Source organism: Bufo gargarizans, chromosome 4 (assembly GCF_014858855.1).
Source record: "Bufo gargarizans isolate SCDJY-AF-19 chromosome 4, ASM1485885v1, whole genome shotgun sequence".
NCBI lineage: Eukaryota > Metazoa > Chordata > Amphibia > Anura > Bufonidae > Bufo > Bufo gargarizans.
The window spans coordinates 116,102,390-116,129,705 of NC_058083.1; positions in this window are offsets into that span (position 1 = coordinate 116,102,390).

Genomic DNA, 27,316 nt, shown 5'->3' on the forward strand with positions numbered 1-27,316 from the left:
CAGTGTAGCAGCCTGAGCAGGTTGCCAGACGGCTCGCTGTCAAGGCATGCGGTTGCATCTGGCAACGTGTGTTTGTATGTGTTCACTTTCCATGTTTGGTGTGCCTGGGATTTAGTTGTGTGTGCATTTCCCCTTTAAGTGACACTTACCTTGTCTGGTGTTGGAAGAGTTAACTCCTTTCCTAGTATGTGTGTGTGGGTGTGGCTGCTTGGGCTATTTAGCTTCTGCTGGATGCTTGTAGCTTAGGGGTACTCCTGCCATGCTTTGTGCTGGAGTCATCCTCCTGGTCTCATATGCCATCTATCCAGTGAGGGCCACCCTTGTGGTCATAAATATATTTTATGATGTTAAGAAGATGTTTTTATGGTCTTTATGTTTATTGCAGCTATGGATGTCCTGGATACCTGTGTGATTTGTGTGTGTGCTGTGTCCTTAATGTTTGTGTGGACATCAGTACTTATGCACGGGTTCCAGTCAGCCTGTCTGTGGCAGGTAGGTGTAGTACTGGTTTAACTAACCTGCCATATCCATATGCTGTATATGTTTCCCCTCTCCTTGCTCCTTGGCCAGTGAGACTCTTGTTCGTCCGTGTCTAGGAGGAACAGGTCGTCTTACCCTGCTCCTAGTCCAGGGTTTTTCTGAGGGCTAGTAGGGACAGTAGGTTTCAGAGTATGAGCCCTCCTACCATCTGGGTTGGCTCATACGGTTAGTAGTCAGGGTCAGAATTAGGGATGTGCTAGGAGATGACCTTCTCCCTGATCCTGTCGTCCTGGCCTAGCAGCTACCCTTATCCTATTGACATCGCACGGTTGAGGGTTTTCCCCACTCTCAGCCGTGACAGTTGGTCAAGCACCAAAGTGCTTCGGGTGCTCGAGTTGAACACCTCGGGATGCTTGGGTGCTCTACCGAGCACCCGAGCACAATGGAAGTCAATGGGAGAACCCGAGCATTAAACCAGGCACCCCCTGCTCTGAAGAGAGGAAGGTGTCTGGTTTACATGAAAAGGTCAGAAATTGATGAAAACACCACTTAAATGGTTCAGGAACAGCATGAGGAAGATGTCTGGATGCATCTTGGACTCCCAGGTCGCTGCTGGGAACGATGTTGTCCGAGTAGTACGCTACTTTTACAGACTAACAATAATACGCACCAAACTGAAGGTAAAATCAATTTTAGAAGAACAATTTTTAGGAAGCATTCTTTCCTGTGTATTTGCTTATATATAAAGTGCAAGTGCTGCCAAAAATTGCATGGAACTTGCATTCCAATACACCCTTTATTACACATAAAAGAGAGAATCTTACACACCCTTGAAAAATTATGATTGATGGCCTGCTGGTGACCCTCTAAAACATTAGGGGCGAGTGCCTGCTGCTGATCTGACCATCTAAAACATTAGGGGTGAGGGCCTGCTGCTGATCTGACCATCTAAAAAATTATGTGGGCGAGGGCCTGCTGCCGAGCTGACCATCTACAAATTTATGGGTGGGGGTCTGCTGCTGAGCTGACCCTCTAAAACTTTATGGTTGAGGGCCTGCTAAAGACACTCTAAAACATTATGGGTGAAGGCCCGCTGCTGAGCAGACCCTCTAGAACATTAGGAGGGAGATTGAACCATATACTCTTTTTTGTGGTGGAAGGGGTGCATGCGAATACAGTGTATTCAATACACCATAAAAGCCACATTTATAGTGCCTTTATGTTCAGTCGCTTTCCTCTGGTGCAGTAGAGAAGTAATGGGCAATCCAGGCCTTGTTCATTTTTATAAGAGTCAACCGGTCAGCATTTTCAGTTGACAGGCGGATACGCTTATCAGTTATTATGCACCCGGCAGCACTAAATACACGTTCTGACAAAATGCTGGTGGTGGGGCAGGCCAACCGCTCCAAGGCATAGAGCGCCAGTTCGTACCACGTGTCCAGCTTGGACACCCAATAGTTGTAAGGCACACAGTGATCACTGAGGACGCTGACACGGTCTGCTACGTACTCCTTCACCATCTTCCAAAAAATTTCCCTCCTTGTGACACTAGGCCACACATCAGGTTGAGGCTGCGTACTCTGCAGCCAACGTTGTCAGCTGTAAATTTTTGGAGCAATTTTTCCACAAGGACCTTCGGGTATTGCATTTTGCTTGTCCTCTCCACCACAGGAATGAGAGATGAGAAGTTTTCTTTGTAGCGGCGGTCGAGAAGGGTGAACAACCAGTAACTGTGTTGGCCAAAATGAGTACAAAGCGAGGGTCACGGGAAAGGCAGCCTCACATAAAGTCAGCCATGTGTGCCAGAGTCCCAACAGACAAGACTTGTCCTCATCAGGAGGATGACTCTCAATCTCGTCATCCTCTTCCTCCTCATCTACCCATCCACGCTAAACAAATGGAATTAAACTTCTATGGGTACTACCCTCTGTAGTGAAGGCAACCATCTCCTGATCCTCCTCCTCTTCAGCCTCCAATTCACGCTGAGAAGATGAACTGAGGGTGGTCTGGCTATCACCCTATTTACTTTCTTCCCCCATTTCCACCTCTTGCACATTCAAAGCTTCCGCCTTAATTGTAAGCAGTGAGCGTTTGAGTAGACACAGAAGTGGGATAGTTATGCTGATAATAGTGTTATCGCCTCTCACAATCTGTGTTGATTTCTCAAAGTTGTGTAAGACCTCACAGAGGGGAGATATCAATGCCTACTCATCGCGGAAGCTGGCTGGAAAGGCGACGACTATGTTGCAGCTGGTATTCCACTATTGTCCTCTGCTGCTCACAAAGCCTGGCTAACATGTGGACCATAGAGTTCCAACACATGCTCATGTTGCACAACAGTCAGTGAGCTGGCAATTGCAAGCACTGCTGCAGCGTTGCCAGACCGGCAGAAGCTGTCGATGACTTGCGTAAATGGGCACACACGTGGAGCACCTTCATCAATAGCTCAGGCAAATTGTGGTAGGTTTTGAGAAACCGCTGAACCACTAGGTTGAACACGTGGACTAGGCATGGTATGTGTGTGACCTTGCCAAGCTCCAATGCCACCACCAAGATACGGCCATTATCAGACACAACCATGTCTGGTTGTAGGTTGAGTCGTGAGAGCCACAGCTCAGTCTGGTTCCTTAACCCCTACCACAGCTCTGTAGCGGTGTGCTGTTTGTCACCTAAGCAAATCAGTTTAAGCACAGCCTGTTGCCGCTTTCCCACTGCAGTGCTACACTGCTTCCAGCTACTGGCTGATGTCTGAATGGTGCTGCAAGATGATAATTCAGAGGTGGAAGTGGGGGAGGAGGTGGCGGAGGAGGAGAAAGGGGTTTGCAACAATTAAAGTAGGTGGTGGTGGAAACCCTGATGGAATTAGGGCCCACAATCCTTGGCGTCGGTAGCACCTGTGCCATTTCAGGGTACGACTTGCTCCCGGCCTCCACAACGTTCACCCAGTGTGCTGTCAGGGAAATGTAGCATCCCTGTCCAAAAGCACTTGTCCATGTGTCAGTAGTTAAGTGGACCTTCCCAATAACTGTGTTGGTCAGAGCATGGATGGTGTTACAGGACACATTCTGGTGTAAGGCGGGGACTGCACACTGTGAAAAATAATGGCAGTTGGGAACAGAGTACTGTGGGACAGCCGCCACCATCAGGCTGCGGAAAGCCTCAGCGTCCACAAGCCTAAATGGCAACATTTCTAGGGCCAGCAATTTGGAAAGCTGCGCATTTAGTGCTATGGTCTGTGGGTGGGTGGCTGGGTATTTGCTTTTGTTCAAAGATAGAGACACCTGTATGCTACGCTGGGACACAGAAGTGTATGTGCTAACTGATGGTGTTTGCAAAGGTCCAGGTGCATGGCAGGAGGCATTCTGGCCTGCGTCTTGTACAGGGGATTGGCCAGCACGTAACACAGGGGAAGAGGAGGCAGTGGTGTGACCCGCAGACACTGGTTGTGGACCCAGGCATTCGGCCCACCTATTAGGTTGCTTTGATGCCATGTGGCGGATCATCCTTGAGGCGGTGTGGTTGCTAGTGTTAACGCCCCTGCTCATTTTGGTACGGCACAGGTTGCAAATGACAATTATTTAATCGTCCGCACTTTCCTCAAAAAAGCGCCAGACTGCGGAACACCTACCCCTTGGCAAGGGAGATTGCCACAAGTGGGTGCTCCGTGGAACAGTTGCGGGCCTGTTTGATGTGGCCGCCTTCTCTATTTTGCCACCACACTGCCTCTTCTAGCCTATTGCGGGGCTGCAGATCCCTCCCCCTCTGTACTGCTCTCCTCGCTCGGCTTGCCACCTTCCAAAGTTGGGTCAGTGACTTCATCGTCTAGCACCTCCTCTTCCACTTCCTTACTCTGGTCATCCTCCTGACTTGTTGACCTAACATCAACATCAGTTAATGACAACTGTGTCTCATCCTTATCATGAACCTCTTGAGAAACTAATTGCGGTTGACTTATTGGCAACTGTGTCTCATCATCATCATCCACCTTGTGAAACACTAATTTCCGTTCCCCACCATCATCTTCTTCTGACTGTGGATGCTCCAGAGTTTAGGAATCAGGGCACAAGATTTATTAATGTCCCTCTTCGAGCATGCTTGGCGATAGGCCCAAATTAAGGAATGGCGGTGCTTAACCGACTGGAAACATTATCTGCTGCAATCCAACCGACCACCTGGTCGCACTGGTCTGACTTCGAGAGTGGTTTCCTGCGCCTCCCTGCAAACTGGGACATGAAGCTAGGTATCGTGAATGAGTGTGTTTCTTGTGCTCTGGCAGCAGGCACAGTTTTACCACGCCCAGGGCCACGGCCTCTGCTTGTACAATATTCAGTACGGCCACTATCCCATCCCTTACTGCTCGCGATGCGCATAATAAATGGTATATATGCTTGCAAGTATGTCACACGTACAGTAGCGCAGGTTTTGTAACTGTATGTGCAAATAAAGTACACAGAATGTCACAAATATTTTTAGGATGCACACACGTTAAGCAAGAGGTATAGCGCAAGTATTGTCGCTGTCACCACCGCCTAAATAAAAATTACACTGAATAAATGTCACTGATATTTAGGATGCGCACACGTTAAAAAGGAGGTATAGCGCAAGTAATGTCTCGGTCACAAACGGCTAATAAAAAATTATAGATATTTCGGATGGGCAAACGTTATACAGGATATGTAGCGCAGGTAATGTCGCTGCCACCAGCAGCAAAATAATTTGACTAAATGTCACAGATTTTTCGGATACGCAACCGTTATACATGAGATGTAGCGCAGGTAATGTAACTGTCCGCAGCGGACACCGTCTACAGAAAAAGTACACTGGATGTCACAGATATTTTTAGGCTGCGCACACATTAGACTGGAGATGTAGCGCAGATAATGTCACTGTCACCAGCGGCGAAAAAAATTACTCTGAATGTCACTGAAATGTTGGATGCGCTAACGTTATACAGGAGATGTAGTGCAGGTAATGTAACTGTCCACAGCAGACACCATCTATGGAAAAAGTACACTGGATATCACAGATATTTTTAGGCTGCACACACGTTGCACAGGGGATTGCTATACGCATGAAGTAAAATGTGTCACGAGAAAACAATCTTTGAATGGCTTGGATAAGTAAAAGTGTTCCAAAGTTATTACCACATAAAGTGAGATATGTCAGATTTGCACAATTAGGCCTGGTAAGGAAGGGGTCAAATGGCCCAGATGTGAAGTGGTTAATCAATATTTTGTGGAAGCAGTTATATCAAACTAGTGTTGATCACGAATATTCAAATTTTGAATTTTTATCGCGAATATAGGTACTTCGAAAATTCGCAAATATTTTGAATATAGTTATATATATTCGTAATTTCGAATATTCTAATTTTTTTTTCTTTTTTTTTTGTATTCGATTTTTTTTTTTTAAGCAGTACACCTGATCCCTCCCTGCTTCTAGCTTGTGGGCCAATAAGAAGGCTGCAATATACTTGACTTTAGGAGTAGTAGTGTTTGCGAATTTTGCTCTATATTTGTTTTTTCGAATATTCGCTATATTGCTATATATTCTTGTTTTTTGCGAATATTCGGAAAAACGAAGTTATAGCAATATAGCTAATATTCGAAAAAAAACTAATATAGAGCAATTTAGCTCTATATATTTTTAATTTATTTAGCTATAAATTAAAAATATAGTTTTTTTTATAGTTGTCATTTTTTTCCAATCTGAACTTCAGATGAGAAAAAAATTACAACTATTAGGCCTCTTTCACACTACCGTTTTTTTTTTTCCGTTTTGCGGTCCGTTTTTTGCGTTCCTTATACGGTCCGTATACAGAACCATTCATTTCAATGGTTCCGCAAAAAAATGAATGTGTTCCGTATGCATTCCGTTTCCGTATTTCCGTTTTTCCGTTCCGTTGAAAAGATAGAACATGTCCTATATTTGGCCGCAAATCACGGTCCGTAGCTCCATTCAAGTCAATGGGTCCGCAAAAAAAACTGGAACACATACGGAAATGCATCCGTATGTCTTCCGTATCCGTTCCGTTTTTTGCGGAACCATCTATTGAAAATGTTATGCCCAGCCCGATTTTTTCTATGTAATTACTGTATACTGTATATGCCATACGGAAAAACGGAACGGAACAACGGAACGGAAACGGAACCACAACGGAAGCAAAAAACGGAACAACGGATCCGTGAAAAACGGAACGCAAAACACTGAATTCAACATACTGTAGTGTGAAAGAGGCCTTAGACAAAGAAGATTATATTAGCTAAATTGCCCTATATTCGTTTTTTCGAATATTCGCTATATTGCTATATATTCTTGTTTTAGAATATTACGAATATTCGAAAAAGTTATAGCAATATAGCGAATATTCGAAAAAAATCGAATATAGAGCAATTTAGCTAATATGTGCTATAATCTTCTTTGTCTAATAGTTGTAAGTTGAAAAATTAGCTATAAAAATTTGAATCCGAAAATTCGAATTACGAAAATTTGAATATTACACAATCATTTCCTTGCCGATTTTTTTAGTTAAAAAAAATCGCAAATTTTCTAATATTCGATGAATATTCTAAAAAATATTCGCGAAATATTGCGAATTCGAATATGACCCCTGCCGCTCATCTCTATATCAAACCCCCTAATCAATATTTTGCAGAAGCAGGTATATCAAACCCCTTAATCAGTATTAGTGTTGAGCAAGCATGCTCGGTCGAATACCTGTTCAGCTCGAGCATCACTTTGCTCGGCAAAAGGCTGGCACTCGACCGAATAGCACATGTGCTCAAGCGCCATGCTCGAATCTCCTCCCCGCACGTTTCGCAGCTGCTAATCAGCCAATTATCATACAGGTAAGTTCTGCCATTACTATAATGGCAGTAGTCATGTTGACTACTGGCATTACAGTGATTGGCTGGCCAGAACGCGTCATTGAGTGCTATATAGCAACCGATGACGCAGGTTCGGCTTATTGCGATTCAAGAGTTGCGGTTAGGAATGGACAGATAGTGTAGGGAGTTTATGATTGCAATTTATTTAATTTGAAAATGTTTCAAAGACCAAAAAGTCATTTTAAGGACTATTGTGTGTGGTGGCATCAATTTGATCTTGCAAAGTAGTCCGATTTCTTTTTATATACTTTGTAATTTATTTTTCTATAGAGGGTGTCTGCATTGACTTGTGACATCTGTTCGGCAATACATTCTGTGTGTCAGGGGCAGAGATTGGAAGAATATTATTGAAAACAATTATATTTTTTCCATAATTTATCCACATTTTTCCTATAAACGGTCCCTGCAGTGAATTTTCATATCTGTGCTGCAATAGCGTGTGTGTGTCAGGCCCAGATATTGGGAAAAATAATAGCGATAACAATTATATTTTTTCCATAATTTATCCACATTTCTCCTATAACCGGTCCATTATAACATATAACATTTAATATGAAGAAGGTGAGCATTAAGGTACGGGGAAGTGGCCGTGATGTTAATGGTGCACGCAGAGGCCGTGGCCCTGGGCGCGTTGAAACTGTGCCTGCTGCCAGAGCACAAGAAAAACAATCATCCAAGATACCTAGCTTCATGTCCCAGTTTGCAGGACGGTGCAGAAGACCACTCTTGAAGTCAGCCCAGTGCCAGCAGGTGGTCGGTTGGATTGCAGCAGATAGTGCTTCCAGTCGGTTAAGCACCAACCTGTCTTCCACCAAGTCCAGTCTCAGTAGCCAGGAGTCTGGTCCACACAATCCTCACCATGATCCTCCTTCCTCCCACCATTTACAGTCTGGTCAAACAAGTGATCCCACACGCGGATATTCCAAGGACCTCTTTGCTTCGCCATTAATTGATTTGGCCCTCTCACCAAGCACGTTTAAAGAGAGACCTGAGATCTAGTGCCCCGATTCCCAGCCTCTTGAGCATCCAGAGTCACAAGAACATGACACTGGGGAACGGCAACGAGGTGGATGATGATCAGACACAGTTGCCAATAACTCAACCACAATTACTGTCTCAAGAGGTTGAGGAAGAGGATGAAAAACAGTTGTCAATCACTGAGGTTGTGGTTAGGTCAACAAATTAGAAGGATGATCAGAGTGAGGAAGTGGAAGAAGAGGTGCTGAATGACAAGGTCACTAACCCAACCTGGGAAGGTGGCAACAAGCTGAGCGAGGAGAGCAGTACAGAGGGGGAGGGATCTGCAGCACTGCAACAGGCTGGAAGAGGCAGTGGGGTGGCAAAAGGTAGAAGGCGGGCACCACCAAACAGGCCCGCAACTGTTCCATGGAGCCCCCCCTTGCGTAAATCTCCATTGCCAAGGGGTAGGTGTTCGGCAGAATGGCGCTTTTTTTAGGAAAGTGCGGGCAACAAAAGAATAGTAGTTTGTAACCTGTGCCACACCAAAATTAGCTAAGACGTGAACACTAGCAACCTCACCACCACCAGCATGATCCGCCACATGTCATCAAAGCACCCTAATAGGTAGGACGAACGCCTGGGTCCACAATCTGTGACTGCGGGTCACACCACTGCCTCCTCTTCCCCTGTGTTACATGCTGGCCAATCCCCTGTCCAAGATGCCTGAAGTCGGCGGCCGTCCTTTGTTACGCAGTCCCCAGCCGCCACTATTTTTCAAGGTGTGCCATGCCAGCCTTACATCAACATGTGTCCCTTAACATCACACGTGCTCTGACCAATGCAGTTACTGGGAAGGTCCACTTAACCACGGACACATGGACAAGTGTTTTAAGCCAGAGACGCTACATATACCTGACGGCACACTGGGTGAATGTTGTCAAGGCTGGGAGCAAGTCGTACCCTGGGATGGCACAGGTGCTACCGACGCCAATGAGTATGGGCCCAAATTCCATCAGGGTTTCCGCCACCACCTACGTTAGCAGCTCCAACCCCCACTTCTCCTTCTCCTCCTCCACCTCCTCCTCCACTTCCACCTCCGAATTATCCACGTGCAGCACCAGTCAGCCATCATTCGGTAGCTGGAAGCAGTGTAGCACTGCAGTGGGAAAGCGGCAACAGGTTGTGCTGATCTGCCTAGGTGACACCGCCGCTGCAGAGCTGTGGCAGGGGATAAGAGACTAGACTGAGCTGTGGCTCTCGCCACTCAGCCTAGAACCAGGCATGGTTGTGTCTGATAATGGCTGTAACTTGGTGGCGGCTTTGGAGCTGGGCAACCTTAGACACATCCCATGCCTTGCCCATGTATTCAACCTTGTGGTTCAGCGGTTTCTAAAATTATACCCCAATTTGCCCGAGCTATTGGTGAAGGTGCGCAGCGTGTGTGCACATTTCCGCAAGTCACCGACAGCTTCAGCTGGTCTGTCAATGCTGCAGCAGCGCTTGAAAATGTTGTGCACACACTGGAACTCCACGTTCAACATGTTGGCCACGCTTTATAAGCAGCAGAGGGCAGTTGTGGAATACCAGCTGCAACATGGTCATCGCCTTTCCAGTCTGCTTCCGCTATTCACAAGTGAGGAGTGGGCATGGATGTCTGACATCTGTGAGGTTGTACGCAACTTCGAGGAATCAACACAGATGGTAAACGGCGATAACGCTATTATCAGCATCCCACTTCTATGTTTTCTCAAACGCTCGCTGCTCACAATTAAGGACGACGCTTTGCATGTGGAAGAGTTGGAAATGGGGGAAGACATTATACAGGTTGATGATAGCCAGACCACCCTCAGTTTGTCTTTTCAGTGAGAATTGAAGGCTGAAGAGGAGGAGGAGCAGGAGACGGATGGCTCCGCTACAGAGGGTAGTTCCCATGGAAGTTGAATTCCATCTGTTGAGCGTGGGTGGGCAGAAGAGGAGGAAGAGGATGAGGAGATTGGGAGTGATCCTCCTGATGATGACAGCGAAGTCTCGCCTGTTGGTACTCTGGTACACATGGCTGACTTCATGTTAGGCTGCCTTTCCCATGACCCGCATGTTATACTAATTTTAAACAACACAGATTACTGGTTGTTCACTCTTCTTGACCCCCGATACAAAGAGCACTTCTCATCTCTCATTCCTCTGGTGGAAAGGATGATCAAAATGGTGCAATACCAGAAGATCCTTATTGAAAAATTGCTCCACAATTTTTCATCTGACAATGCTGGCGGCAGAGTCCGTACTTACTTGGCCAACCGAGGAGGGGAGACAAGGGGAACACACAGCAGTTCCAACAGAGGTAGGGCAACACTCTCCAAAGCCTGGGACAGGTTCATGACACCCCGCCAGCACCCTCACTCTGCGGACTACTGCCACAAGGAGAGAACTTTTTTAGAAGATGGTGAAAGAGTAGATAGCAGACCGTGTCAGCATCCTCATGATCCCTCTGTGACTTACAACTACTGGGTGGCCAAGCTGGGCACGTGGCACAAACTGGCGCTCTACGCTTTGGAAGTGCTGGCCTGCCCTGCCGCCAGTGTTTTGACTAAGCGTGTATTTAGTGCTGCTGGTGGCATTATAACAGATAAGCGTATCCGCCTGTCAACTAATAATGCTGACAGGTTGAATCATATAAAGATGAACAAGGCCTGGATTGACCATGACTTCTCGTCTCCACCAGAGTAATGCTGATAAACATAAAGGCACTTTACATGTGTTGTTTTTAATGTAGTTAATAAACTCTATTCCCATGCACCGCTTCCACCACAAACACGGGTATATGGTTAAATCTTCCTTTTCTCATCCTCCTCCTCAAATTTTTTTAGAGGGTCCGCTCACCAGCAGGCCCTCACATCTAATTTTTTGCAGGGTCCGCTCACCAACAGGCCCGCAACTCAAATTTTTTACAGGTTCAGCTCACATGCAGGCCCGCAACTCATGCTACCTTGCTTTGAAGAAGTAGCCGTTTATCAGGCTCCCTCTCTGAAATCGAACAATGATTCCCCGTTAACAGTGGTCATCATGTTAGGCGCATACAAGAACATCAAAAGTTAATAGGGAAGATATCAAAATGGATCGTGGACATCACAAAGACGTGCAATCAGGCAGAAGTTATCTAGAGTCAACAAAGTGGCAGCAGTGCCTCTCCTATATAACGTTTCCTCATCCAAAATACCTGCAGTGACATTTCCTGTAATTTTTTATTACTAATTCCAATAACATGGCTTCTTAAGAGTCCTGTATTGTTATTAATCGTCATTACCTTCACGAGCCGGGAGTGTGTGATTTGACCGCCACCCGCATGGATGTGGTAGCCGTTTCTCAGGCTCCCTCTCCGGAATCAAACACTGATTCCGCATTACCCATAGTTTACAATTGATTACAATTGCTTTAAGCTGACAATTACATTGAAAGTTGATAGGCTAGACATCTGAATGGATCGTCGCAGTGACGGGGATGTGCTATCGGCCCCAGGTTAACTAGAGTCATCAAAGTGGCAGCAGCAGGCCACCACCCATAATGTTTTAGATGGTCAGATCAGAAGGCCCTTGCTCCTAATGCTTTTGAGGGTCACCAACAGGCCATCAATCATAATTTTTAAAGGGTGTGTATGATGTCCTCCTTTATGTGTAACTAAGGGTGTATCGGAGTGCCTCTTCCTTGTAATTTTTGGCAGCACTTGCACATTATATACAAGTAAAAATTCAGGAAAGAATGTTTTCGATCAATTTTTCCTCTAAAATCATTTTTTTTCCCTTGGTTTTGTGCATATTCTTGTCATTATGTAAAAGTGGCGTACTATTCGGACTACATAGTTCCCAGCGGCAACCAGTGAGTCCAATATGCATCCATACATCCTCCCCATGCTGTTACAGAACCATTTTGGTGGTGTTACCAACATTTTCTGACATTTTCTTATGAACCAGGCACCCTCCCGTCTTCAGAGCAGGGGGTACCTGGTTTAATGCTCGGGTTCTCCCATTGACTTCCATTATACTCAGGTGCTCGGAGCACCCGAATATCACGATGTGTTCGGCCCGAGCCCCCGAGTACCTGAGCACTGAGGTGCTCGATCAACACTAATCAGTATTTGTAGAAGTATCTCACAGGTCTCAATCAATATTTGGTGGAAGCAGGTATATCAATCCTCTAATCAGTATTTTGTGGAAGCAGGTATCTTGCAGGCCCCAATTAGTATTTTGTGAAAGCAGTTATATCAATCCCATTAATCAGTATTTTGTAGAAGCAGGTATATTGCAGCCCTCAATCAATATTTTGTGGAAGCAGGTATCTTGTAGGCCTTCGTCAATATTTGGTGGAAGCAGTTATAGCCATCCCCTAATCAGTATTTTGTGGATGCAGGTATATCGTAGCCCTCAAACTGTTTTTTGTGGAAGCAGGAATATTAATCCCCTAAATCAGAATTTTGTGGAAGCAGGTATATTGCAGGACTCAATCAATATGTGGTGGAAAAAGTAATATTAAACCCCTCAATCAGTATTTTTTGGTAGCTGGTATATCGCAGGCCTCAATCAATATTTTGTTGAAGCAGCTATATCAACCCCCTTAATCAGTATTTTGTGGAAGCAGGTATATTGCAGACCTCAATCAATATTTTGTGGAAACAGGTAGTGATGGACGAATATCTGCCGGGACGGTTCGCGAACGTGATCAAATGTTCGGCAAACCTGAAAAACCTTCAGCTCATATTTACAGCCAAGAAATAATTACTAGAAGTGCACAAATCGTACCACAACATGGACAGTGACATACTAGATGTATTATTCGAATTTGCGATCCCCATTCATTATTTTTTTAAATGCAAAATATCGGCAATATAATTTTCACGTACGCGCATGCGCACACCAGTTATAATTATTTTTTTACAAAACCGTTTGTCACTGTGTGTAGCAGAGGGAACGCAGCAAATCCGCAAACAAATGCTGCAGTACCCAAATACACTATAAATAAAGTATATTATTGGTTTATAACACCCCGCTTCTATCATTTTTTTGGGGGGGTGACTGGTACATCACATCAGTTATAATAATTTTTTCCAATACCGTTTGTCACTGTGTGTAGCAGAGGGAACGCAGCAAAACAGCAAACAAATACTGCTGTACCCAAATACCCAAATGCACTATATAGAAAGTATATTTTTGGTATTTAACACCCCGCTTCTGTCAGTTTTTTGGGGGGCGACTGGTATATTACACCAGTTATAATTATTTTTTCTAATTGCGTTTGTCACTCTGTGCAGCTGCAGTATCGCTGCAGAACCGCTCACCACTGATGCACAATACAAATCCATTATAATATGCTTTCCATGTTAGAAAGTATATTATAAGTGTATTACACCCCTCTGTACTGCACACCTATCAATATTACACCTATACCATGTCATGCTGGACAGGGTACAAGATAAACAGAATACCACCAAACAAGTGTCTAGGCAAGAAGCTGGGGATAAAGGTCACCTCCTGACAAATCCCTACCAGCTCTCCCTAGACTTCTATGCCCACGTTCAGATCCTGAAGGTGGGAATGAGCATGACCCCGTGCCTAGGCTTGAGATTCTCTAAAATCCATAAGATGGTGAAAGGGGGAAAGAGGCAGCCTGCTCCCTCAGGACCTGGAGGGGGCAGGCATCTCTCTAACAGCCTAGACAGACAACCACAAGAAAAAGAAAACAAACTTATCTTGTTACTGAGCAGGAACAGTAAATCCTTCCTTCCTTCCACTGAGCAAAATAAAAGCTATAACCCGCACAGGACACTGGGAGTGGGCGTAATTAAAACTCATACCAACGACCCCACTCAGTGCACCTGAAGGGAGGCGGATCCAGCTCAACTCCAAAACAAAAACAAAAGGCTACACACATGCTGCTAGCATGACAGACCTCCGCACTTAACCTGAGCAGGGCATGACAGTACCCCCCTTCTACGGGTGACCTCCGGACACCCCGGCCCAACTTTATCCAGGTGGGATCTGTGAAAAGCCCTCACCAGTCGGCTGACACTAACATCCACAGCCGAAAACCCACGTCCTCAGCTCAGGGCTGTATCCCCTTCAGTGTACAAGGTACTGAAGGGAACCTCGAAGAACTCTTGAGTCGAGAATCCTAGAGATCTCGAACTCTAAATTTCCATCAACCAGAACAGGGGAAGGAGGCAATGGCCTCACCGGTTTCACATATATCTTCAGTAAAGACCTGTGGAACACATCATGGATCATCCAAGTCTGCGGAAGATCCAGACAAAATACTACTGGATTGACCACTGCAGATATTTTGTACGGTCCAATAAATCTTGTACCCAGTTTCCAAGATGGTACTCTCAGTTTAATATTTTTTGTAGATAACCACACCAGATCACCCACACACAGGTCCGGACCAGTCATACGTCTCTTGTCAGCCATTTGCTTATACCTCTCACCTATCTTCTCCAAATTCACTTGGATCCTCCGCCAGATAGAAGACAAGGCAGAAGAAAATCTCTCTCCTCTGGCATCCCAGAGGAACTAGTCCCAGAAAAGGTCTGCTTACGGCTATTCAAAGCAAACTCTGCTAGGGATAAGAATGAGGACCATTCCTCCTGATTCTCAGCCACAAAGCATCTCAAGTAGGTCTCCAGATTTTGATTAGTATGCTCTGTCTGCCCATTTGACTGCGGATGAAAAGCCGAAGAGAACGAAAGTTGAATGCCAAGACGGGAGCAGAACTCCCTCCAAAACCTGGAGACAAACTGCATGCCCCTATCAGAAACCACATCCGAGGGAATGCCATGTAATTTCACAATATTATCAACAAAAATCTGAGCAAGAGTCTTGGCATTGAGCAGACTAGCTAACGATACAAAATGAGCCATTTTACTAAAACAGTAAACAACCACCAAAATTACTGTTTTCCCGGAGGAACTCGGCAGATCCGTAATAAAGTCCATAGACAAGTGCGTCCAAGGACGAAACGGAATAGACAAAGGAAGAAGTGAACCAGAAGGTCGAGTGTGAGCAACCTTTGACAGTGCACAGGTTTCACAAGCTGCTACGTAATCCTCAACACTCTTACATACCCCGGGCCACCAGAACCTCCGGGACACAAGATCAAAGGTGGACTTACCACCAGGATGTCCAGCAAGGACAGTATCGGGATGTTCCTTGAATACCTTGTATCGCAGTCCACCAGGAACAAACAACCTCCCTGGGGGACAAGAACCAGGAGCCCCATCCTGGGCTCCCAACAACTCCTTCTTCAATTCAGGGTACAGAGCGGAGACCACCACCCCATCAGCCAAAATCAGAGCAGGATCCTCTGAATCACATCCCCTAGGAAAACTGCGGGACAATGCATCCGCCTTAACGTTTTTAACCACCGGGCGAAAAGTAACCACAAAATTGAACCTGGTAAAGAACAGTGACCATCTAGCCTGTCTAGGATTCATATGCTTGGCAGATTGCAGGTAAGCCAAATTCTTATGATCAGTATATACCGTAACGGGATGAGACGCCCCCTCCAACCAGTGATGCCATTCGTCAAAAGCCAATTTGATGGCCAGCAATTCCCTATCTCCTACATCATAATTCCTCTCGGCAACCAAGAGCTTCTTGGAAAAAAAAGCACACGGAACCCATTTGCCAGGAGATGAACCCTGCGACAGCACTGCTCCAACCCCCACTTCTGATGCATCAACCTCCACCACGAACGGCTGAGACACATCAGGCTGCACCAGAATGGGAGCAGACGCAAAACATTCCTTAATAGCCGAAAAGGCCCGCAATGCCTCATCTGACCAGACAGAAACGTCAACGCCCTTCTTAGCCATATTGGTCAGAGGTTTTAAAATGGTAGAATAGTTGAAGATAAATTTTCTATAATAATTAGTAAACCCCAAAAACCGCATCAAAGCTTTCTGATTCTCTGTCGTTCCCTTTCCAGAACTGCACGGACCTTTTCGGGGTCCATACGAAAACCAGAGTCAGAAAGCACATATCTCAGAAACTGAAGCTCCTGCACAGAAAACACACATTTCTCCAATTTGGCATATCATTTATTCTCCCGAAAGATCGACAAAACCTGTCTCACGTGATCCTGATGGGTCTTCAGATCAGGAGAGTAAATTAGAATGTCATCCAAGTAAACTACCATGAACCTCCCCACAAAATGATGGAAAATGTCATTGACGAATCGCTGAAATACCGCTGGCGCGTTAGTTAACCCAAAAGGCATAACCAGATTCTCGAAATGACCCTCGTGCATGTTGAAGGCCGTTTTCTACTTATCCCCTTCCTTGATTCTGATCAGATTGTAGGCCCCTCTTAAATCCAGCTTGGACAACACCTTGGCTCCAACAATTTGATCAAAAAGATCGTAGACCAAAGGAAGGGCATACGGATCATGGACCGCAATACGGTTCAATTCCCGGAAATCCAAGCAAGGTCTCAGCGATCCATCCTTTTTCTTTACAAAGAATAAACCAACTGCAACCAGAGACTTAGATGGCCTAATATGACCTTTTGCAAAACTCTCAGCAATATATTTCCGCATGACCTCTCTTTCAGGTTGAGAAAGATCGTAAAGCTGAGACTTTGGCAACTTAGCCCCTGGGATGAGAATAACTGGACAATCATAGTCACGATGAGGGGGCAATTCCTGAGCCCCACCCTCCGAAAGACATCTGCAAAATCTGAGAGATACTGAGGTAAAGCCGTAGTAGACACACCAGAGATAGATGTGCCAAGACAATTGTCCAAACAAAATTCACTCCAACCAGTGATCTGTCTTGCTTGCCAATCTATAATTGGGTTATGTTTTGTCAACCACGGTAAATCTAAGACTATAGGAGCGGGCAAGTCCTTCATGACAAAACAAGACATGATCTCAACATGTGAATCACCCACCCTTAACTGAATACCATAAGCAATATAAGTGAGACTCCTTTGAGAAAGAGGGGAAGAATCAATTGCGAAAACTGGAATCTCTCTTTCTAAAGTGCAAGTACGTAAACCCAGATTTTGAAGAAAAAGAAAATCAATAAGGTTTACCCCAGCACCACAGTCAATGAATACTTCAACAAAAAAAATTCTTGAGTCTAGCGCCACCATAGCTGGAAGGAGAAAATGAGTATTACAGGGAGCTTGCATACCTGCTTGCTCCACCACCCTATTCACGCTACCAAGAGTCAGAGATGTTTTTTTCTCTTCTTTAAGTAAGCCTCTTTGTGATTCTTTCTCATCAATATGCGGTTTAACAAAAGGAAAAGCAAAAATAAAATGACCACTTTTCCCACAAGTAATAACATAGTTTATGCAACCTCCTAAAGTTCCTACTACCAGAACGGATAGACACCTGACCCAGCTGCATGGGTTCCTCCCCTACCCCAGAGTTACATGTCATATCACCCTAGGGAGCAGGTGAGACAAAACCACTCACAGAAGGGATCCTTTGCGCGGAGGGAACCTTACACCTTTCTCTAATACGGCTATCTAACCGTACTGCCAAAGACATAGCATTCTCCAATGTATATGGGTACTCATGAAAAACAAGGGCATTTTTTAACCTCTCAGATAACCCCTGACAAAGACGACTACGTAATGCGGGGTCATTCCACTCTGACTCAGTAGCCCATCTCCTAAACTCAACGCAGTAAGCCTCTGCAGTATGTTCACCTTGTAATAAATTACGCGATTTAGATTCCGCCTTCGAGACCCGATCTGGATTATCATAAATTAATCCCAAGGCTTTAAAAAATTCTTCCACCGACCGAAGGGCCAGAGAACCGGACGGCAGAGAAAAGGCCCAGGATTGAGCGTCCCCTTTAAGAAGGGATATGATTAACCCTACCCTCTGACTCTCATCACCAGACGATGATGGACGCAGCCAAAAATACAGCTTGCATGACTCTTTAAAGCGGATAAAGTCATCCACACCCCCTGCAAATCTATCAGGGAGAGAGACTTTAGGCTCCCCATAAATTTGACTTCCTCCTATTGCACCTGATGCCAGAGCATTATGACACTGTGTGACCGAATTACGCAGAACAGCAACCTCTAGGGATAATCCCTGCATGCGATCAACTAGCGCTTCAATTGACTCCATCTCAAATCAGCTGAGAAATGGCAGTCAAAGTATTGGCGGGTTATAATGTGACGCTGGACAGGGTACAAGATAAACAGAACACCACCAAATAAGTGTCTAGGCAAGAAGCTGGGGATAAAGGTCACCTCCTGACAAATCCCTACCAGCTCTCCCTAAACTTCTATGCCCACGTTCAGACCCTGAAGGTGGGAATGAGCGTCCCCGTGCCTAGGCTTAAGATTCCCTAAAATCCCTAAGATGGTGAAAGGGGGAAAGAAGCAGCCTGCTCCCTCAGGACCTGGAGGGGGCAGGCGTCTCTCTAACAGCTTAGACAGACAACCACAAGAAAAACAAAACAAACTTATCTTGTTACTGAGCAGGAACAGCAAATCCTTCCTTCCTTCCACTGAGCAAAACAAAAGCTATAACCCGCACAGGACACTGGGAGTGGGCGTAATTTAAACTCATACCAACGACCCACCCAGTGCACCTGAAGGGAAGCGGATCCAGAGCTCCAATTCCAAAACAAAAACAAAAGGCTACACACGTGCTGCTAACATGGCAGACCTCCGCACATAACCTGAGCAGGGCATGACATACCAGTCCTTAAAAGGACTTTTGTGGACCTATTTGACCTAGCGTTTTTGTCCCTAACAGTCTGTCTCTGCTCCACACAGCAACCTTTCCCTACACTGACAAAAGACTGAATGTAAAATGACGGCCATATCGGTCTATTTATAAGGTAGGGGGTATGTCCATGTGCTGAAACTTTTTAATTGGCTGTTCTGTACCACCTGATGGATGTGTCATGGGTCAATCAATATTTGGTGGAAACAGTTATATCAAACCCCTTAATCAGTTTTTTGTGGAAGCAGTTATATCGTAGGCCACAATAAATATTTTTGGAAGCAGGTATATCAATCCCCTTAATCAGTATTTTGTGGAAGCAGGTATATCATAGTCCTCAATCAATATTTGGTGGAAACAGACATTTCAAACCCCTTAATCAGTATTTTGTGGAAGTAGGTATATCGCTAGCTTCAATCAATATTTTTGGGATGCAGGTATATAAGTCCCCTTAATCAGTATTTTGTGGAAGCAGGTAAATCATTGGCCTCAATCAATATATTGTGGAAATAGGTATATCAAACCCCTTAATCAGTATTTTGTGGAAGCAGGTATCCTATTCTTAGGATGGGTCATCAATATCAGATCGATGGGGGTCCGACACCCGCGTCGATCAGCTATATGAGAAGATGATGCACTCAGTGTGCACGTGCCATCCTTTGCCTCTCTTCCTGCTTCTGCTTTGTCTATGATAAAGCAGCAGCACAGCAGGAAGAGAGAAGGGAGATGGCACGTGCACACTGCGTGCGCCATCTCTTTATACAGCTGATTGGCGAGGAAGCCAGGTGTCAGACCCTCGTCAATCTGATATTGATGACCCATCCTGAGGATAGGTCATTAATATCAAAAGTCCAGAGAACCACTTTAATGCATTTCAATTTCTCAAGAAGAGAAATGATAAAAGTCTCAGTGTTTGTTGTATCTAACTATGAGATGTTCTGACCTCGATATAAATAGTGAAAGTCATTTTGTTGCTGTCATTAATAATTGTTAGGTCTGGAAAAAAAAAATCTAATATTATAAAAGACTGCCAATGTTGTGACTTAATTTTATTATAATTGCATTACCCACATCTGCAAATATTTCATGTTTATTAAAAGAAATGAATAGAGCTGCCTGGGAAGGGTAAATGGAATGACAGGGTAGATGTGAGGAATCCATCAGAAAGCTGTTTTTCTATCTTTCAAGCAGACAAGGAGAAATAACATTTCATTCTGGTGGTGTCTCGCAGGCGAATGTATGTGGGCAAACAAATTACAAATGGAAATAGATTTCATTTTGTGCTCGGGTAACTCAAGTCAACAGATGTTCTTGAATTAAATATTAAATATGTTGCTTTTATTTGTTCACATTTTCGGAACAGACCTTCAGTCACTGAGACTTTCTATTCTGACACAATTTGACGCTGATGGACAGCAGGCACATGCGGTATTGTAAAACTGAGTATTATAACATTTTTGAAAGCCAAAAAAGTTAAACAATTATTACTATTCAATTTGATTTTTTAGTGGATTTGATATATTTTTTCTATAATGTATATATTATTTTCTAATTTTATTTTGTGCATTGTATAAAGAAAGAAAATAAAACCAGATGGGGTTTTCACCTTATTGGGTTTGTCTCCCACATGGATCTTATTCCTCTTTGTCAGTAGTCTAGATTACCATATGATATGTAATTCTTAGATTATGAGTTTAATTGAGATGTAAACCCTTCAGGCTTTGCTTTCAATATTTACTTTTATGCCATGTGCTAATGCCTGCTTTATGTCTAGTAGTTCTGTTTTGCATCGCTTGTATACCCCTGTGTTTAGCCCCTTCTGTTTTGCATTGCTTTTACGTCCCTGTGTTTCTGCCTGTTTTCTATAAATCAATAAGTAAGGATGAAGCTACTGTGGAAAATACAATATGCAATGAAGTGTCACATGAAATGGCTATAATGTTTTACTGCTAATAATTTTGAGGATACTGTCAAAACATCATTCCCCCTGAATTTTAAAAGAAGAACGCAGCATGGGAAGAAGGAAAATTGAAGTTCTAAGTCCCCAAGTAAATTTCCATACAGTATGTACCAGAGATGGGGACCACAGCAAAGGGTAGCAATTCTGCAGCAAACATAGCTTTTTCCTATTATTTTCTCACTAATAATAATAAATAATAAAAGTTAAAGAGGACCTGTCACCACATGCCTATTTTAATAGCTTCATGCATTCCCCATGTCATAGCAATTCTGGAACATCTATGGCTTTATGTTCTGCCATTCCTTTATCTTTTCTACTAGAATTATGAATGACTTGCTATCAGTCTTCAGTAACGGTACAGAGGGGAGGTAACAAGTTGGGGGCGTGTCCCTGCACAGACACACTCTATTCAATCAGTGCTGCCATTTTTAGACTGTGCAGGTACATACCCCCAACTGGTTACCACCGCTCTTCAACCTTGCTGCAGACTTCTACCATTTCATTCATAACTTCTAGCTGAAATAATAATGGAATGGGACAACATAGAGTCATATGAATATATGCTCCAGAAGTGTTATTACATGGAGAATGCATGAAGCTATTAAAGCAGGCATGTCAGGAGTGGTGACAGGTCCTCTTTAAATTAGAAGTGACACAGTTTTCAATCACTCCTCACTAACAATTCCATGAGGAGGAGGAATTGTAAAGACTGAAGATCAAGCATAACAGTGTTCACTCTATAAAACTTGCCTAGATACAGTTATATTGTTATGTTTTGCACTTTAAAAGGGTAGCGGAGGTGGCACATCAGCATTGCGGTCTGTTTTTATCTTGTTACTTTTATCCTATTTTGTTGTTTCCTAGTGTATTGTGGATCTGTTCTTCCAATCATGCTGCACATGCCAAGGATTTATGGCTGTGAAACCCTTTTATTTATTTATTTATTTAAGTGGACTTATGTCTGCCTAAACTTGTGTACGGAGAAGGGTGGGTTCCTATTTGTTTATAGGCTGCAACCCTGCTATAGTCAATGACATGTGCAGCTGTGATGAATAGAGAAACAACTTATGTAGGTTATTTGGGTGTGTATCCCTTTATCACCCTCTTATGTATATGGACTGACCGGTGTTGCTGGTGACGACCTCCTGGTTGCCACATATGGGATCCAATTTTAAATTTATATTGTGAATTATTGTCATATATGTTTTAATGAGACCTTAATAAAGATATTTGTTATTAATATTGAGCGGAGGTGTGGCTTAGTGGTGTTGAGCATTTGAGTATGAACACACTTGGAGTACATGGTACTTGGTGTACCGATTAGTGGTGGATTTAATGATTAGTGATGAAAAAAGTTTTCAAAAATTTTATTCGGAAGGTTAGGTGAACTTAGACAAGAAATTCAATCTGTCACAAAGCACATTCCATTGTATAGAGTCGATGTAATTATGGGGAATGAAACCCTTAGATGCCGCGTTCAACACTGATCGTGGCATCTGATAGTCACATTAAGGCCTTTCAGGGATTAGTCAGGTTTTAACAAAAAAGTACATACTCATCTGATCCATTTGACCGCAGAAAGGCTGTTGCAGCCACCTTGATTGATAAAAATGACTTAGCTACTGTACCTCTACTAGAGACCCTAACCAATATTCTTATCTACCACTTCAGTGACAGTAACCACTAAGACTGCTGGACCTTACAGGAAAATATATATATTTCTGTTTTTACCAAAATTATCTTAGACATTCAAGTAGGCTGCAGATACCATTTTAGATCAATGGAAGATGTACAACAGATGATGGCCTGCACTAATTGAAAAATTACCACCTGTCATGTGGATAGGTGATAAATATTGCTAGTGATGGCTGTTGTGTCTGGGTGGGAGTCCAATGGAGGATTTAAGGGTTCCATGGTTATATGTTATGGCCATCGTAATGGATAAAGTTGTGGTAGTTGTACATTGAACTATTTGTACAATGCAATATGCATTATGCTTGGTGAGTATGTGAATTTAACAAAGGTCTTTTCAAAAGTTTGTGGGCATAAACACTAATTTATGAAATAGGTACAACGTTCTGACAAGCAATGCTCAGCGGGAGACACATGATGTCATCAGGGTACAAAAGGAACAATGAAAATGTAATCCAACACACAGTATGTTCACATAAAATCCATATTTATTGGATATGCACTAAAAAGTCCATAAAATACATAGGGATAGTACAAATCCCATAAATCTGAAGCATTTTAAAACCTCGTGTTTTTTTTTTTTTAATCATACCATGAAAAAATACAGCAGATATGACACTAATTCACATCAAGAGGGTCCATTGTATTTTCAAAGCAATCAGAATACTGCCTGTCATAGTCCCCTTGTGGGACAATTAAGTGTACAAGAAAAAAAAAACATTTATTAAATAATAAAAATTCCACTAATAAATTTCCTTTTCAATTAAAAATATTTCAAAAAATAAAATCTCCCCCACGTTTGGTATCACTGCATCTGTAATGAACTACACTACACAAATACTATGTCAATTATACATATCATAAAAAAATGGCAGAATTGCTAATTTATTCTTCGTTGTCACAGAAAAAATTCATCACAAGCGATCCAAAAACATAATTTACCCCAAAATGATACCAATGAAAACTACAAGATGTCCTGCAAAAATCAACCCCTTACACATAGAAAAAAAAGGAAAAGTTATGGGTCTTGGGAAGTGGTGATGTAAAAAGAGTTTCTTCCATTTAAAAAAAAAGGGGTTCTATTGCATAAATGTAGTAAAACTTAAAAAAAAAATACCAAAAAATGAACGCTGCAAAATTTATAATGTAAAAACTCAGCGGCAGTATTGCTGTCTTTTCTCCCTCCCTGAAAGAGTTAATAAAAGTCAATAAGAAAGTTACTTGTACCCCAAAATGACACCATTAAAACTCTCATACAGATACATCAACGGAAAAATAAGAAAGGTATAGCTCTTGGAAAGTGATGATGAAAAAAGGAAGAAAAAATCTTGGTCAGTAAGGTTCAAAACAGGCTTGTCACTAAGGGGTTAATTCCCAATCAGTTATATTCTGATAATCCTCTATACTGTGGGTTCTAGACTGTTGGAATAGGAATGTTTTTAATTCCCCCTGCACAAAGCTATCTATATTGTCCAAGTTAATATTTTTACTCTGCAAGTCCCTAAGCTGTAAAGTCTCCAGTTATTTGGGAAACTGTAGATTGGGCTCAATCGTGGATACAACTAAATTAAGGTATTTTTCTTATTTTTCATATTCCGACCTTGTGGTATCTTGCAGAAAATTTCTTTTTAAGTAAGTGCTTTTACTATCACTACCACCACCAGCAACAACACAGTTATGCATGTTCCCCCCCTGAACCCCCTCCTCATAACTTTCCAAATGCTGATGCTTCTCACACAAGTCATCAAGATGAAGACTATCTTCCATAGCGCATCAGCTTTTCTGGCTTCTTCTCAGGAAAAAAGAAGGCGCCTCACTAGAAGGGAGAGTAAAGACAGTGATGATGCAACTGAAAGGTTTTTTGGGGGCCACAACGAGGATGAGCAGAGGGAATGCTGTGACCTCTGGCTCAAAGGCATAGTGTCAGAGGTGACCTCAACATGATCCTGCTGTGTCTAAAAGTAGGACATTCGCAATCTCATCCTCATTGTCCTCAATAATGAAGTGGTGCTCCTACTGCTGTTTGTATTACTACCCATATTCTGACTCTTGGATGATGAGACATGGGTCTTTTGTTTTGCACTCTTTTGTTTATCACACATTTTATTATGAGGCCTGTATGAAAAGTCACGAGTTTGGTTCACAGATTATTAAAAGGTACTAGCAAAATTGCAAGTGTTTTTTCTGTAATGTACAGACAGAGGCACAATTAAATGTCCCTCCCCTTTTACAAACACACTACACACTGGTATTGAAAATTAACAATGGTAATAAAGCAGTTTTTGCAGTAAAAATGCATTTACATAGACAGCATCTTGAAGTAATACAACATGTTTACTAAAATGATTATACTAATGCAGTTTTTGCATTAAAACACATTCACTAACATTGGTGCACTAATGGCATTATTCCTGCAAAATGAATTTGCTGTAACTTTGCAGTAATACAATGATTTCAATAACACGCGTATGCTAATACAGTAGCATTATTGCAGTAAAATGACATTGCTGTAACGGAACATTTTCTTGCAGTAATACAATCTGTTCACTAACACAGGTAGAGATGAGCGAATCGAAGTTGATAAGATGGAAATTGATGTGAATTTAAGGAAAAATTCAATTTGCACTGAAGTCGAATTTCCTCACGTTTCGTGGTAACAAATGGCATTTTTTTAAATGGCTGCTGCATGTGTTACTACATCGAGCATAGAACTCTGGGAACAAGGGATCACTAACAATGCCATGCATGCAGCCAATCAGCAGCCAGTCCCTGTCATGTCAAATCCTTATAAATAGCCATATCCATTTTGGATTCTGCCATTTTCCAGTGTGCTTAGTGCAGTGAGAGATATCAGCTGGTGCTAGGGACAGTGTTAGGAAAGACTTTATTGTGCTGAAAAAATTATTTACAAGTTCAGGGAAAGATTATTCAAGATGTAGGGAAAGGATAGGGAGGCATTATCTAAACTATAAAAAGAGAACATGGTGCAATAGTAAACTGTACAGTCTGTGTCATAGGAACAATTCTATTATTCTATTACACCTTGCTGCACTAATTGGGGATCCAAATTAGTGTTATACTGCTGCTTTTAGGTTGTTTGCACTATATGATACATCACTAATCCAGCAAACCTTGCTTGTGATTGGAGTGCAATTTCTGTGTGATACAGCCATTCACGGGATGTATTAATAGGAATGATACATACGTCCTATTAGTCATTCTGCGTTGATTTTACATTGTTTTACTTTTTTGTGCGGTGTATTAATAGGGAAAAAAAAGAAAAAATATATGTCATAAATGCCATTCAGCTGTGAAGTTACATTGTTCTACAGCCATTTACAGGGTGTATTAATAGGTAATATACTTACGTCCAATTAGCCGTTCTGCGTTGATTTTACATTTTATTTATTTAATTTTGGGGGTGTATTGATAGGGAAAAATATGTCATAAGTGGCGTTCGGTGGTGAAGTTACATTATACTACAGCCATTTACATGGTGTAGTAAAAGGAAATATACATTAGTCCCATTAGCTGTTCTGAGGTGAATTGTGATTGTTATATTTCTTATTTGGGGTTGTAGAAATAGGAAAAACAATATGTCTTAATTGCCGTTCTGCTGTGAATTGTGTTTATTTTTTTTGGTAGGGGGAGTTGATTTTCCAATGTTTTTTTGGGGGGTTTTATTAATCAGAAAAAAAAAATATATACCGTATTTTTCGCCCTATGAGACGCACCGGCCCATAAGACGCACCTAGGTTTTTAAGGGGGAAAATAAGAAAAAAAATATTTTGAACCAAAAGGTGTGCTTTTGGTGGGTTTTGAACTAATTGTGGTCTGTGGGTGGCACTGTTATGGGGGATCTGTGGATGGCACTGTTATGGGGGATCTGTGGGTGACACTTATGGGGGATCTGTGGGTGACACTTATGGGGGATCTGTGGGTGACACTTATGGGGGATCTGTGGGTGACACTTATGGGGGATCTGTGGGTGACACTTATGGGGGATCTGTGGGTGGCTCTTATGGGGGATCTGTGGGTGGCTCTTATGGGGGATCCGTGGGTGGCTCTTATGGGGGATCTGTGTATGACAGTTATGGGGGGAATCTGTGGATGACACATATATAGCATCTTATGCTATGTGTCATCCACAGATCCCCTCCATAAGTGTCCCTGTAGTGAATGACCCTCAATACACGGGCTGGAGGCCGGCATCTGCTTTTATAATGACAGCGGGGCCCGTTCAGTGACTATTCTACTACACGGGCCCCGCTCACTGTATAATTGTATCTCTAATAGTTAATGGTTACCGTATGTATATAATCGCATAAGTAGCGCTGTGTATTACCGGTACATACAACTACAAGCGCTCGCCGAGAGGAGGGAGGAGGCAGGAGGCAGGTCGGGAGGACAGGCGCTGGCAGCGTGAGTCATACGTCAAGCGCCCACGCCACCTGCTTCATTCATGTGGGCGGCGCAGGCGCGTGACGTAGTGACTCACACTGCCAGCGCCCGTCCTCCCAGCCTGCCTCCTCCCTCCTCTCGGCGAGTGCTTGTAGTTGTAAGTACCGCTAATATACAGCGCTCCTTATGCGATTATATA